The sequence below is a fragment of the Panthera tigris genome, chromosome F2 (assembly GCF_018350195.1).
Source record: "Panthera tigris isolate Pti1 chromosome F2, P.tigris_Pti1_mat1.1, whole genome shotgun sequence".
Lineage (NCBI taxonomy): Eukaryota > Metazoa > Chordata > Mammalia > Carnivora > Felidae > Panthera > Panthera tigris.
In genome coordinates this window covers 60,173,629-60,185,663 of record NC_056676.1, presented here as the reverse complement: position 1 = coordinate 60,185,663, position 12,035 = coordinate 60,173,629, and the positions used below count along the sequence as shown (strand labels likewise).

Sequence of the window (12,035 nt, the reverse complement as noted above, 5' to 3'; positions counted from 1 at the left end):
ACAGCTTATGTGCACATTGTATTTCTGTTAATAAAACCATAAAACTACAAAAAAAAAAAAAAGCATGCAAGGAGCTTAACTGTCTTGAAGGAATTTAGATACAGGAACTGCACCAGGAGAGAGCTAATGCCAAAGTAACTTTTTACCATAAAGACTTATGTGCATGGCACCGCAAACATTTGTCTATCAAACATTTGAACTCTTCTCATCTTCCTATGAATTATCTTCCTCCCCTTTGGCAACTCAAACCTCTGCCCCTTTCTCCTGGGCTCAGGATGGCATATAAGTCTCAATTGCCTGACTGTCTTTGGGGCTCCTGCATATATGAAATTTGTTTTTCTCCTATTAATCTGTCTTATGTCAACTTAATACTAGACTAGTCAAGGAAACTAGAAGGGAAAAAGGGAAAAGTTCTCCTCTCCTACAAGCATCTACCTGGAAGAAAGGGCACCTCTGTCTAATATACACAGAGGAACTTCATCAGCTACTGAAGGGCTTGGTTAGGAGCACCAAGAGCCCATGGGAGAGGCTTTGTCTCAGGGAACATCTGTGTCTCACTGCCATTTAGCCATCAAACACCCTGGAAATGGGATTTGGGGCCTGAGGAGTTTTCTGCATTTTCTCACATTAGTTTGGCCAAGCAGGGGTTCTTAAGAACAATGATAGCAGCATCAGTGAGGACAACAGTAAACAGTGGCAGATTGTATTTTCCAAAATTGATTGCAGGCATATCTTCATTCTGCATGTTCTTCTAAAATGTGAGCTTGCTACTCCTGGTCACAAGTGGAGTCCATTTCTATACTCCCTTGAGCCCCATTAGTGCTTTGACCAGTAGAATGTGGTGGAAGTGACCCTGGCATTTCCATAGCCCTTTTCATGTCCTGGTAGCCTCCACTCTCAGAGGCCAGCTGCCATGAACACTGGGAGACTCCTCTGTGACCACCAGGTCGTGAGAAACCCATGTGGGGAGACCAGGGAGGAAGGCATCTGTGTGAAGGAGCCGTCTCAGAGAGGTAGCCCTGGTGAGCCGTCAGATGACCCCAGGCCCAGCTGTCCTTTGGGTGCATCCACACAGAAACCCCCAAACTAGATGGGCCCGAATGTGGCCAGTCAACCCACAGAAATGTGAGGGAGAAGACACTGCTATTTTAAACCACTAAGTTTTGGGGCATCTTGTTGTGTAGCAATGATACCCAAAACACCCTTCCTGCGTTCTGCCGCTTCCTTTGAAAACATAATTCCATTTTTTTTGAACTGAATACTCTTTTGCTTCTTGCAACTTCATTGCCAGGAACTAGAACCATGGAGAAAATGAAGAATATAGGATGTGATAGAAATCTCATTGTAAAGATTCCTGGTCAGCACTGTCCACATTTCTCATGAGCTGGTTTTTGGTTTGTATTTCCTCACTTCTCATTTTGCCTTGTTTCTACCTGTCCTGCTCTTTGACATAAGATACATGAAAAAGGGGGCACTTGAGTTGACTCAGTCATCGGTTAAGCATCTGACTCTGGATTTTGGTTTGGGTCATGATCTTGCAATTTTGTGGCTTAGAGCCCCACATCAGGTTCCACATTGAGAATGTGGAACTTTCTTGGGATTCTCTCTCTCTGTGTCTCTCTCTCTGCCCCTCTTCGGTGCTCTCTCTCTCAAGTAAATAAATAACCTTAAAAAAGAGAGAGAGAGAAAGATACAGGAGAATATATGAACTCCATTCATTCATGTTTTTATTTTAGTCATTGGTCATGGAGGTGACAGTTACTGAGAGCCCAGAACTCCTGGCTATGGCAGGGGGTGGGGGTGGGGGGTGGTGTCAAAGAAAAGAAAGCAGCTTCCTTGTCCCTGTGAGACTTATCACTAGTCAGGGAGACATGCATAGGAACAGTGAATGACACCATACAGTAATGCCACAGGAAATCTATCAATGAAGTACTTCAGAGAAAAGGAATTTCTACCCCCCTCTCTCAAGGCCACAAGCAAGAGAAAACTTGAGGGACTTAACTGGGCTGAGTCGGCAATGCTACACTCTGTGCCTGGGATGCCCTCTCTGAGGAAGGAGCCCTGCTTTGTGGTCATGAAGATGGTCAACGAGTGGCTGGCCACGGTTAGCTCTTTGCAATGGTAAACTGCTGACTGACTTCCACTTTGACCATTTGAAAGTACTCTCTTTCCTACTCCACCCAAACACTTCCAGGCTCAGGCTCCAGTGACACTGAATGGTCTGACTTACTTGCTTTTCCCTGCCTTGTATTGTTCACTATTTCATATGTACACATTCGACTTCTTTAGGGAAGGTCTTCTTTTTCTCGTTTACTCCTGCTATGGGTAGGGCACTTAGAACTCAGTAAGCATTTCACAGTTGATTGGTTGGAACTGAATTGGCTGGATCACGAAAAACTTAGAAGTAAAATGTTCAGATACTGAAAGGCTTAGAGGTATTAAGTCATTTGCAGAACTCTTAGCACATGTCAAGCATGGAGCTGAGCACTTTCCAGTCCCTGACTTATTACAACTCGGTAAGGTAGGTAACATTATTCTTATGTTGTAGCTGAGGAAACTGAATCTTAGAGAGTAAGTTACCCTGGTCAAGATCATATGGTGAGTGAAGCCTGTGTTTCAGATCCACGGCACTTGAATTCTGAAGTTTATGCCTCTACCATGATGCCCCATTGTCTTACCTTTGGAGTCCAATGTGCCAGTCAAGTGGGGCTGTCCGTCAAATGGAGTGCAGTTTTTATGTGTCTGGTTTCCCAATTTCCCCATACTTTCCAATTCTAAAGCTAATATACTTGGGTTTAAATTTAGCAATCTCTCATTTCCAGCCTCTAACTTAGTTTGGATATCATATCCAAAAAGTTGGATCCAATGTGTATATTTCTTGTGGAAGCAAAAAAGTGCAAACCTTGCAGCATCTGTTACTTATAATTGCTCTGCATTAAATTACCATTTTGGATTTAAATTTGAAAAAAAGTACATTTCAATACCAAGACTTTGATGTGGAAATGAACAAGGGTGGGAAGTAACTGATACCCTCCATATTTTTAATAGAGGAGATGTATAAGAAAATCCAAAGTCAAGGGAAGGTTCCCTGGTTCTTGTTCTTAGTCTTTGGAGGAGATTGCGGAATGTCATACTTGTGCTGGTGTTGAGGACCAGAACTTACAACACACATCCTGAAAGCTAGACTGGTTAGCCTTGAAATGTTACCACAAGCTCTTCCCAATTCCCGTTCTGTCTACAGTGGTTGTAGGTCCTTCTCTACTACATCCAGCTCAGCTCCTGGTTGGGAGATCCACATGGAAGCCAATAGCATGCACCATCAGCGTCCTGTAATCAGCACGTCTATGCTTATAAATCCAGTGAACGTGGCAGGGGTCAGGGGAACTCATAGAAATCAATAAGAAAAAAACTAGTTGGATAGAAAGGGAATAAAAGATGCAAATAGGATATAATCATTTGCTAGGGCTGCCATAACAAACCACCACAGACCTCGTGGCTTAAACAGCAGAAATTTATTGCTCATAGTTCAGGAGGCTGGGAAGTCCAGGGTCAAGGTGCCTGCAGGGGTGGTTTAATTCTGAGGCCTCTCCTCTTGGCTTGCAGGTGCCTACACGTCTTGCTGTGTGTTCTTTCTACCTCTTCTTTGCATGAGTGCAGGGAGAGAGAGCCATCTTTCTAGTCTCTCTTATAAAGACACTAATCCTGTTGGACCAGGGCTCCACCCTTGTGACCTCATGTAACATTAATTATTCCTTTAGAAGCCTCAGCTCAAATTCAGCCACACTCAGGATTAATGCTTCAACATATGAATTCTGGGGGGACACAAAAATTCAGTCCATAACACAGGGCATTCACAGAAACAGTAATACAAATAATCAGTACACAGGCACTATTATGTTTTTAACAACATTAATGATAATTAATTTGGAGATTATTGTATCCTAAATGTTGTTCTAAGCATTTGGCATCTCTTCACTCATGATATACTTTTAAGACCTCTATGGCGATGTAGGTTCTATTATTACCTTATTTAGCAGAAGAGGAACCTGATGTATAGACAGGCTAGGCAACTTTGCCAGGGTCACACAGCTCAGGAATGGCAGCACCAGAATTCAAGCTCAGGAGCTGGCCTCTGAGTCTGAGCTCTTGACAACTCTCTAAGATGCTCAGGCTGTTCATAGGTACAAACCGGAATGATACACTGATTTTTAGCCATTGGAATGATAAAAATTTGAAAGCTTGATATATTGATACATCTATTGTTGGCAAGAGTTTGGGGAAAATGACATCTGTACACACCTTGGGTGGAAGTGGAAACTTTTGAAAGGCAATTTGACAGTACGTATTAAAATTAAGTATGTGTGCATTTATACACTGAGCCAGCAAATCAACTTCTGGAAATTTGCTTTATAGATATGCTTACAAAATTATACCAAGAGAGTGCAAGGATATTCACTGCAGCTTTGGTGTGAGTTAGTCAAAAACCTGGAGTCGATGTAAATGTCAACCAACAGGGCAGGGTTTAAAGAAATCGTGATGATTTGATGGAATGTGGATGTGGGAGCACTGATACGGACATATCACAAACATATACCGATATGTTCTATTCGTTTGTTAAGGCTGCCATAACAAGATACTGCACACTGGGGGGTGGAAACAACAGAAATCAATGTCCTCACAGTTCTGGAGCCTGGAAGTCCTAGAGACCTCTCCTTTACTTGCAGATGGCCACCCTTTGGCTGCCTCTTCACATGGTATCCCTGTGCATGTGTGCCCCTGGTGTCCTTCGCACATCTTAATTCTCTCTTCTGATAAGGACAGCAGTCACATCGGATTAGGGGCAACACTAAGGCCTCTTTTTACCTTAATTACCTCTTTAAAGGCCATTACCTCCAAATACAGTCACATTTTTTTTTCTCTCTTTTTAAAAAGGTTTTTGTGTGCGTGGTTTTTTTTTATGTCTATTTATTGTGAGAGAAAGAGAGAAAGACACACACAGTGCGGGCAGGGGAGGGGCAGAGAGAAAGAGAGACAGACAGAGAGACAGAGAGAATCCAAAGGAAGTTCCAGGATCTGAGCTGTCAGCACAGAGCCCGATGTGGGGCTTGAGCCCACGAACTGTGAGATCATGACCTGAATTGGAGTCGGATACTTAACTGACTGAACCACTCTGGTGACCCTCCAAATACAGTCACATTCTGAGGTACTAGGAGTTGGGGCTTCAACATAGGAGTTTTAGGGGACATAATTCACCCATAACATACGTGGAAAAGATAGATAATCTTATGAATAGTATATTGTCTTATGTGTAATTTGGAAAGCTACATAAGGCTGGTATATGCATTGACAATTTTTTCTGTAAAGCTCTGCAAGAAACTCTGAAGCAGACTTACTTTGGGGGTAAAAAACTAGATGAGCTTGGAGTGTGGTTGAGGGTAAACACCTGTTTTACTTTTCTATCTTTCTATGTTTAATATTCTGACCATGTGGAAGCATTGCTTTATTTTATTGTTCAAACCTCAGTAAGGGCTACCTACATAGAGGGATTGATTATGCAACATTTTTGCCTTTAATTTTTGTTGAAGAACTTCATAGATATTATTAAAATTAAAAAATATATACTCTTAAAAAGGAACAAGAAAATTGAGAGGAAAGGGACTGCTTATATATGTGGAGAGATTACTGGTTTATGCTTAACTTTGTTTTCAGTATGTTGTGATATATTGATGGTCTTTGAAAAGAACTTCTATACTGTTTCATAACCCTTGGTCCCATCCCATTTTTCTGGTGTTATTTCAATTTATAAAGTTTTCTTGAAGGTTAACCTATATTAGGAAAGCATTGTGTCTTCTCTTCCCTGGAAATGGTCCAACAAGAAAAAAAAAAAAAAAGACATTACTATCAACTTTTGACTATCTCAATTCTATTGATCTGCTTTAGGGATTAAGCACAGCAAATTATTAATCACTGCCCACCTTCTGTTACAAGCAGCCTCCTGGGTCACCTTCTCAGATCATCAGTGTGTTCATTAAATGTCAAAGAATTTTAACATTTGTTCAAAAGAAATGTGATCAGGAGGGAAATCTTTTACACAACCGTTCTCCAAAGCAGAATCTTGAAATCTCGCTTGCTTCTGGGTATGGATACGCCACTACTTCCTTCTAATAGCAAAGAGCCTTTGAATTGAAATATTTTAACAGATTTGACCCATGGGGAAAGGCAAAGAGGAAATTACTTTTATTGAGGGCCCACCATGTATTGAATACATATGTTCTCTCATTTGACCTTCATGGCTACCCTGTAAAATGAGTATTATTACTTCCCATTTACTGATGAGGGAATAGAATCAGAAGGTTCAGGAAGAATTTCAAACTCTGGCACCTGGGGTATGGATGGAACCAAGATCCATCACCAGGTCTTTGCATGTGGAAGCATGTGTCCAGCCTCGCCTCTGCCAACAGTTCACAACAAGGGTGCTGCAGGGCCCTCTGGCTTCGGGGACTGGTGAGACGGAGCAGGACAGCAGGTCCAAGGCCTGGGTTTCCCTTGGAAACAGGACAATGGAAGAATCTTCACTCCAGGGGAGTGTCACCAGGGGAGACACTGGTTCGATAGTAAAGCAATGCTGCTGGAGGGGTTTCCACTAATTCCTTCCTTTTACACAGGGGGAAAATGAGGCCCAGAAAGGTTAAGTGAATTTTACTCTTATTTCTTATATTCCCAATTTCTTCTTTCTTGTTGCCTTTTGTAGATTTAAAGAACAAAGTAGCAAATTCTGCAGTGCAGGGAGATGGTTTGCCAGAGGATTCTCTGTGGGCTGTGTGGCCTCATTCCTTTTTATTAGTCCACTGCCTAGATGTACTTGAGCTTTATCCTGTGTTTTCCTTTCAAGGTTTCATTAAGAAAGAAACCTTGGAAATCGTCACTTATTTTATTATATATGTTTTCATGGTAGAAAAATAAAAATACACAAAAATATCTGAGGTGCCTGGGTGGCTTAGCTGGTTGAGCTTCTGACTCTTGATTTCTGCTCAGGTCATGATCCTGGGGTCATGGGATTGAGTCTCGGATTGGGCTGTGTGCTGAGTGTGGAGCCTGCTTAAGATTCTCTCTGTCTGTCTGTCTGTCTTTCTCTTTCTGTCTGTCTCTCTTTCCCTCTCCCTACCTCCCTTTGCCCCTCTCCCCCATTCACATGTGCTCACCTGTTCTCTAAAATAAAATTAAAAAAGAAAAAAGAAAAACATACAAAAATATTTTAAAAATGAAATTCCACATAATTTCTTACTCCACAAATCAAAGTTTGGGGTATAACCTTTCAAATACTTTACCATAATATAAATGAATGTACCCCATGCCTAACTATACTGATGTCTGAGGCAAAACAAACAAACAATATTGATCTTTTCTTTATTTAAAATGTTGGTGTTTTGTTCATCATGGATTTTTTTGCATTACTTTGATTTTTCAAACATTACATTGAAATATTATCTGTGTTAGTTACTGAATTTTTTGGTGTCCCTTAAATTTTGTTCCTGAGATGAATTCTGTTCTATGTCATTGTCTCATGCTTGCCCTGGCCTGGGAATACACACATTACTATTAAAATAAGTTTTATTTTCAGCTTATTTTACAACGTTAAAAAAAACCATACTATAATGAGATTTTATACTTCTATAGCACTTACTATATAATTCTATAGAATCACTATTCTTTGTCCTCTATGTGTTAACTCAACTCTTGTAACAGCCCAATGAGGTAGGTACTGTTTATATTATTTCCACTTTGTAGATGGACAAACTGAGGCATGCAGAGTGAAAGTGCCCAAGGTCACATGGTTAGTGAGGGGCAGAGCTGGGATTTGAACTTAATAGCGGGGTTCCTAGAGTGTGTGCTCTAACCTGCAATGAACTCTGTCTCTCCTCGAGCACAATATCCTGTTACGTACGTTTTTTTTTTTAACTCTATCATGGGAATCTTTCAATTCAATACGGAAGACTCTACCCATCTTTAGATTCCCAATATAAATGGAAATTTATAGGTAAAAAACCCAAACATCTCTCAAGAGCACCTTGACAACCCCCTCTCCTGTAGCCAGTGGCATTGCCTCCGCCCCTGCCCTTTGCCTATCAAGACTGTTTCTCTCAAGTGGACTTTTGACCATTTCAACTATAGCTTCTCTTTTGTGCCAATGTTCTTATTTTGAAGATAATTGACTTGAGCCAGCAATCTGGCTGCTGTGTATGCAGAGCAAGCCACCTCTTCACAAGCTTGGGGGAAACATTTGGAGCACAGATTGCAAAGCACCTGAATTTGAAATGTTTATTTCTTGGCTGGCTTTTATTTTCTTCCAACTATCAAAGGAACTCTGGCTGAAGTTGACGCATTAATCACTTGTCTAATTTCATTTCTTAAAACCTAGTTATTTTTAAATGATAAGTAACATGATTTACTGCCCTTTTTGATTTAGAAACCTGTTCAAAATGCAGAGTGGTGTCTGTCTCTTTGTTCACAGAGTCTTGGGATGCTTTTTCTTTTTCTTTTTGGGATAATTAAATGCTTATGATTCTTTCATCTAAAATGCATGTTCATTATTGATATAGTTCATGCACTCTGGACCATTTCATTTAGGTATTGGTTATTTCTAGTAAAATGCAATATGGTTGGCATCCCTAGATAAGTGGGCTAGGAGAAATACCCTGACCCATTGTGATTATTTTGCAATATGGTACCTTTCCATTTGTGGGTAGTTAGCAAATCCTGCTAACAAGGTCACTAATTCAATCCCTAGATGGCTCAGTTCCAAGGCCAAAGTCTGTCTGTGCTCTGATTTTGTGATGTGGAACATTGAACACAGTGTGTGTGTGTGTGTGTGTGTGTGTGTGTGTGTGTGTGTGTGTGTGGCAATGGGGTAAGAACAGTCTGAGTAGTTTATGTGTATCACTGAGGGTGGTTGGTGGGGAGGTAGTGGGTAAGTTAGGTGGTGTTATGGGCTGAATTACATACCCCCAAATTATATGTTGACGTCTTAACCCCTAGACTCCCAGAATGTGACTATATTTTGAGAGGGTCTTTAAAAACTGTCATTGAATTAAAATGAGGAGACCACAACTGGTCTTCTCCTGAGAAGATATCAGAGGACAGCCACACACAGATAGGGACTATGTGAAGACACAGGGAGAGACGACCATCCACAAGCTGGGGGCCTCAGAAGAAACCAACCTTGACTCAGATTTCTAGTTTCCAAAATTGTGAGAAAATGAATTTCTGTGATTTAAGCCAGCCAGTCTATGGTACTTTGTTATGGAGGTCCTAGGAATCTAATTCAGGTGGAAAGTGGATAAAACAGAGTAGACTTTTGAAATGAATTACATACATTTTTGGTAAGCTGGTCAAGTTAAAGATCTCATTAATTCTACTGTCCCTGGTAATTTTTGTACCTGGAAATAGATTTCCTGCTCTTGAATTGTTGTGATTCTCCATGTTATAATGAAATAGCTTTAGTAGCCAAAATGGACTAAGTGTACTAAGTGGTTGGAAATTCCAATGAATCACCTCTGAAGAATGGGCCGTGGAGGACTAAGGAGCACAGCTATCCTGAGGCAACTGTTGAAAGACAGGGTGCCACTTCCCTTTGAATGGAGGGGAAGGAAACCGTTGCTCTCATGTGACCAGCATTGTGCTGTGAGCTTTACATACCTGGTGTCCTTTCATTTTTGCCACAAACTTGCCATGTATTATATTATCCCTATTTTACAGACAAGAGCATGGAGGACATGCCAATTATAAGAACTTGTGACTCAAATAGGTCTGCCTACATGCAAACTCCATATTGTTTTTATTACACTGTGATGCCTCTAATTTCTTTCTTTTCTTTTCTTTTCTTTTCTTTTCTTTTCTTTTCTTTTCTTTTCTTTTCTTTTCTTTTCCTTGCTTTTCTTTTCCTTTCTTTTCTTTGTTTAATTCTTTCTTTCTTTCTTTCTTTCTTTCTTTCTTTCTTTCTTTCTTTCGAAAATATTACTGCTTTGGTTCCTATAATGGCTAATTTCTTATGCCAACTTAGCTTGGTTATAACATCTACTTATTTAGTCAAATAAGAAGTTATTTGCCTGGTTGTTTAGCCAGTCTAGAAATTGCTGTGCAAGTGCTTTTTAGATATGATTAACATTTATAATCAATAGACTTTGAGTAAAACAAAGATTACTCTCTAATTGGATGGGCCTCATTCAATTAGTTGAAAGCCTTGGAGCAAAGATTGAGAAGGAAAAGTTCTGCCTCAAGACTGTAGTATCAACTTTTACCTCAATTTCCACCTTGCTTGTCTGCCTTACAGATTTTGGCTTTGTCAGCCCCACAGTTGTGTGAACCAATTCCTTAAATCTCATTCTCTTTGTATATGTCCTATTGGTTTTGTTTCTCAGGAGAACCCTGGCTAATACAGTCTTTAATTAAATTTGAGTCTTCAGCTTGGAAGGTAGGAAGTCTCTCAGTTGTCTCAGAGTAAGTTACTTGCTGTACCAAACAATCTCCAAATCTCAATGGGTTGACACAATAAAAATTTTATTTCCTCCATATCTTGATCCAACAGAGTATTGGGAAGTTGGTCCTTTCCATGGTGATTAGGGAACTGGGCTTCTAGTCAGTTTTTCTGCCAACTTCCAGGGTTTCTGATGTCCATCCCCAATCCTCTGCTCTGGCTGGGAGAGGAGGGAAGTGAGTGGGTTAGAGGTCAGCCTGTGGGGCACACTTTTCTCCTATATTCCACTGTTCATAGCTGCAAGGACACGGGGTGTGTAGTCTTTCTGGAAAAGTCCAGAAAGGAGAGGAGAAGCACATGTATTGGAGAGCACTGACTTTCTCAGTTACAGCCTTATAGCTGTCAACATGATAAGGGGAGCGGTAGGAAAAAAATCAGCAGAATAAATGGATGTTGTTTTTGAATGGAAACACAAAATGTTTCTATATGTTTATTTTTAAAGTTAATTCATGGATCTAAAGTTAATTCATGTTTATTTTTAAAGTTAATTCATTTATCTTTCCAATAAAAATAATTCTAGGATTCTTGCCCTAGAATTTACCAAACTTTTCCCAAAAACTAATCTGGAAAAATAATGGTACATACAACCAGAGACAGCTTTGAGCAAGAAGATCGGGTAAGGTGGGGAATCTGTTTCCATTAGATATTAGACAAGGCTATAAAATAATACCTTGCAACTGAGATACCATTTAATATCAACTGGTAATGGCCAGTGCTGGTGACCTGCTAGAAAAATGAATAAGCTCAGATGGGGTTGGTGGTATTGTTCTTCGGTACAACTCTTTCAGAAAGCAGTGTAAGGAGACCTCTCTCTACATATATGTATCAGGAACCATAAAAACATTCCTACTCCTTGACCCAGAAATATTGACCCTAGGACTTTTTTTCAAGGAAAGAACTCAGCTTAAAAAAAAAAAAAAGCATTTGTAAGGATATATTCATTATATTAAGTCTCAATAGGAAAAATAAAATTGGTGCTAAATTTGCAAATACCTAATAATTATCTTTAATGAGAGTCCTCCTCTTTTTATAAATACCCAATGTCTCACCAGCCACTGGTAGGGTAAGAACTGAAAAATAGAATTTTGCTTTAAATTGGCGAGGAAGAGCTGAGGCAGAACATGGATGTAACTGAATATCTGCTCACCGCTGTGGAATCATATCATCTTTGTAGATCTAACCATGCTTCTTTCTCTCTTCCTACTCTTAAAGCACACTATGGTCATTATTAAGGCAATTTTCCTAACTCTTAAAAAGCTTTAATCCTGCTTGCCTTTGGAGATTCTCTGGGGGAACAGAAAAAAGGAAAGATTAAAGTAAAACCCAGCCTCAATAATGTTTGCCGCTGGCAAACAAAGGTGCTCCAAGACGGAACCCAGGTGAGGATTTGATAAATTTACGCTGTGATTTGTGTATATGCATAAGACTCTGACAGGGAAAGAATAGTCTGGCTTCTTCTTGTAAGTCACGGACATCTTTGTTGGTTTACCCTTTGGCCTAG

At 40.1% G+C, this 12,035-nt stretch overlaps 1 long non-coding RNA gene across 2 annotated transcripts in view; it reads left to right on the top strand.

Moving 5' to 3' along the window:
- The first annotated feature begins 6,283 nt into the window (after window positions 1–6,283).
- LOC122234989 overlaps window positions 6,284–12,035 on the top strand; it is a 29,627-nt gene continuing 23,875 nt past the window's right edge. For both annotated transcript variants that reach the window (XR_006213008.1, XR_006213009.1), the window contains exon 1: window positions 6,284–6,687. This is a non-coding gene — a long non-coding RNA (uncharacterized LOC122234989). The remainder of the gene's footprint in view (window positions 6,688–12,035) is intronic.